We start from the raw sequence: 4,180 nt of genomic DNA on the forward strand, positions 1-4,180 counted from the left end.
ACACGCACATACACAATTGCGCCATCTGGTGTCACAAACGTATGCCTGCATTAGCTTTTTTATGGCAATGGATTGTGGGAGATTCTCATAGCACATGAGGATCTCTTGAGGGTAAGGTGCCTGTATTATGTCGGTGGACAAAATGTATGTTTTTATTTTATTAGGGCAATAACGTACTGTTGTGTTTGTTTAGTTTAATGTTAATTGTTTAATGCTCACAGTCACAGCAACATGTTTTTGTGTGATTGGCTATTTGTTTTATATGATTTATCAACGTGATCATCAAGAGCTAATAAGCTAATGTGAGCAGCATGGTGCTATTTCTCTCACGTGTCCTTTTATGCTGTCCATTGAAATGCAGGTATGTGAGTTTTGTACACCAGTTTATTTAGGTTGAATGTTTCACATTGCTCCAACTGATGCCTCGACTACAAAGTCTTCCATGTTTCTACGCTTCTTCCTCTGTGTCACAATTTCGGGAATATCAAGATCATTGCACAGCGCCTTGGTCTTGTCATAGACCTCATGTGCTTTCTCGTTACTTCGGTAACTTTTCAGAGTGTTCTCAACTGCTGTTTTGTAATCCACTGCCTGCACCAAGTCAATTGTTTCTGTCTGCAGGTATTTGTGCAGGCCCTGATTGGTTGAGAGCAGTGTCTGGAACAGGACAAGCATGTAGATGGTACTGAGTTTTCAAAGCTTGCTAGTCCCTTGCAGTCCCTTTGCTAGAGGGGCTGAAAGTCTTGATCAAAGCAGGGACGTTTTTGACATGCCCAGCGAATAAGTTGTTTGTCTCCTACCTCTAGCTGTTTCTGAAATGTTTGCAATCTCTGATGGTGGACAAGAGATGTGGAGAAGAAAGAGTAGAGACACTCCAGGAGATCAACGCAGGTATGTGAGTTTTGTACACCAGTTTGTATAAGTTTAATGTTTCACATTGCTTGTGAAAAATATACTACCACTATATGATCGCTGATGTTTTGTTGTTGAATGAACACTTATTTTGTAAAAGAGATAGCATGTGAGGATCTCTTAAGAAATGCAGCTCACATGTCCTTTGTATATGCTGTCCATTGAAATGCAGGAAAGTAATCACCAGCTGTTGCCGAGGGGACACTATACCGGAGTTACATAAGCAGAGATAAAGTGCTATTTTGAGGGGAACTCACCTCCTCTGGGGTCCCCCAGGAAAAAACATTTTAAATATTGAAGTTAAAAGGATCAATCTTGTGCACTTTGAGAGCAACATTAAGATATATGGATACATTTCTCAACACCCATATGTACAAAAAAAATCAAAGGATCAGAATCAGAAACAGGTTTATTATTTAAAAACACTTCATTTTCCAATTAATCATAAACCATGTCAAATTATTAGAAGTTTTTAGTAATCAGATTAAACAGAAAAAAGGGATGGAAGGAGGAAATAATAATGCCTCCTCACTTGCTGCTTCCTTCACAGGGTTGGGAGGGTTACTTTGTAAATGTAATCAGTTACTGATTACTGATTACATGGCTCTGAAAGTAATCCGAATACAGTTACAGTTACGTGTCTTAAAAAAAAAACGTAATCAGATTACCTTTGGATTACTTTCTTTTTCCATCACAGATTGGTATGTTTTGGTGTACAAGAGACACAAAAAGCAAAAGGAAACTGAACGTGTTTTTACTCTTTTAATGGCTTATCAAGAGCACAACTGAAACATAACATCTGAAACGATGTGACAACATAATAAACTTTTTGGGGATGCGAGGAGTGAGGGACACGGCTTAGAACGGGCGTGTCGTCTTCTGTCCTGCCAGTGTTGGCAGGACCTCCTTCACTTCATGAAATCTCTGCAGCACCAGGAGGCAGCGGGAGGGTTAACTCAGCCTCTGAGAAGACTAGCGCGCAGTGCCTTTCACGCACCGCCTTCACTGTGTTTACCTTCAGAATCATCAGAAAGGCTAAAGAGCGGTGTGGCTGATGTGTTTTAACTTTTAACCACACACACCTCTACACACACACACACATGATTTAAACGCAGACTTCTGTTCCTCCATGTTTCGTTGTTATTGTTTCACTGAGCGGACCTGCACATTTTTTTCAAACGCTCCCTTTTTTGGTCCATCTGCGGCGGTAATAGGTTTTGTGCGCTGTGATGATTCGGCTGTACCTTTGGTAATGAATATTAAATGTTGTGAGGAAATCTTTCCACCAGTAATTCCAATAAGTAATCCACAATGTATTCACTTCAGGTTTAAGAAAGTAACTGTAATCAGATTACTCGTTTTTCAAATGTAACGCGAGCTGAATACAGTTACTTGATTTTTGCATTCTGATTACGTAACGCCGTTACATGTATTCCGTTTCAACCCAACCCTGTTCCTTCATCTCTTGCTGCTTCCTTCATCACTTGCTGTTTGCGGTTGAAATGATCTCTTTTGCTGGCCAAACATGCTGGATGGAAAGCAGTGATGTCCCACTTGCCTTGGCCCTGTATCTGCAGTCCCTAAATCAGTCATGTTACCCATTGACTCTTGTCTGTTCTGGTGTTCCTGTTCATTGTTGTCTCCATTGTCGTTCTTGTCTGTTGTATCTCCTTCTTGTGTGTCCCTTTCTCCTGTTCCCCTTTCTTCATCCTCTACTCTGTTTGGCTCATCTGTGATGACTGTGTAGGTAAACACAAACAAGTATGTAAGTCAATCAGTTTCCAGCTCTGTCAAATACATGAATTTCAAGATACACACATTTGTCTTCATTAAAATGAGTGTCACCACACTGTCTCAAAATGTAATACTCAGGGTTCTTACACCTTTCCCAAAGTAAAATTCAAGCACTTTTCAAGCATTTTCAAGGTGCATTTTCCAGCTTTTCAAGCATCTTACAGCTGTTGTAAATTACATATTTATATACACATACTCATTTCCCTACCTCACATTTAATCAGATGTTCTTTATGCTATAAACAACCAAATGTGTGTTTCATGACAGCCTTCTACACAAGGATGAAAAATTAAAGAAAAGAAAACTAAGTTTAATATTTCAAAATTAGTGATCTGTAGGTAGACTGGGCATCCAATATAACCTGGCTGAGCCAATATAAAACAATCAGCCAAATAACTTTTCAATACATTATTGATTACTATTTTTGAGGTACTTTTAGGTTGGCAGTAATAATAAGTCAGAGGTAAATGGTGTACTTGTACTCCACTACATGTATTTAATACCTTTAGTTACTTCACAGATGTGGATGAATGATGTGAAATCGAATCAAGTGTTAAATCAGACTTTAGTTCCACCTGGAGTAAATCCACAAGCTACCCTGCAGTACACAAAGTCATTCAAACTATCTGCACCTTTACCAGCTTTGAGAACACTTTCATGATCAATCATTATAAAGCATATCATATATATTATTCTGAAATGGACCAATCTGCACAATGACTACTTTTACTGTCGCTAATTTCAATATATTTTGACAATGACACTTTTCTACTTTTACTTGAGGAACATTTTGAATGCAGGACTTTTACTCTAACAGAGTATTCCTACACTCTTCTACTTTTACTAAGTACAAGATCTGAGTACTTATAATTTCACTACAAGATCTGAGTACTTGTACTTTTACTCAAGTAAAATATCTGAGTACTTATTCCACCTCTGATAGTGTATTAGCTTGAATTGTAGCCACAAAATCACGCAGAGCTGCATAAAAATAAACTCACAATGGTAACAAGTGGAAAATAATATTTACAAATGTGTACAATGATTTGTATGTAATTTTGACTACTCAAGATACCTGACTTATACATCTTCAAAGGAAGACTGTGTTCATTCTACAATTACATGGGATTAAAGCAAAATGTAGTTTTACTTGTATAATACTTCAATTTTATATAAAAGACAGTTTGTTTTCATCTGTTTTCAAATACACAAAGTATTGGCTTTCAGAATATTAAACTTGTTTCGGCAAATTCAGATGATAAATACAACTTTGAAGCTTGTAACGGCATAATTACAAGCAGAGAACGGATTAATGTAACATCACAGCAAGCATAACAACAGCCGGTGTTTCTTGTGAGTGTTTCCCCGGTAAACAAACGCAAAAATACACAAACACACTCGCGAGCTTCCCCCAGACCAGTGATACAAACGAAAATGTGTCTTCGGGTCAATGTGACTGATTTCGATAGAGCAA

General features: G+C 38.0%; 1 long non-coding RNA gene across 1 annotated transcript; it reads left to right on the plus strand.

The window, feature by feature from the left end:
* Positions 1-226: 226 nt before the first annotated feature.
* On the plus strand, positions 227-2,765 carry LOC307035797. The gene is made up of 4 exons (XR_013807206.1): positions 227-361; positions 622-682; positions 807-891; positions 2,456-2,765. It is a non-coding gene; the product is annotated as an uncharacterized lncRNA (long non-coding RNA).
* The last annotated feature ends 1,415 nt before the right edge of the window (positions 2,766-4,180 follow it).

This window comes from Notothenia rossii, assembly GCF_949606895.1.
Source record: "Notothenia rossii genome assembly, chromosome: 1".
Lineage (NCBI taxonomy): Eukaryota > Metazoa > Chordata > Actinopteri > Perciformes > Nototheniidae > Notothenia > Notothenia rossii.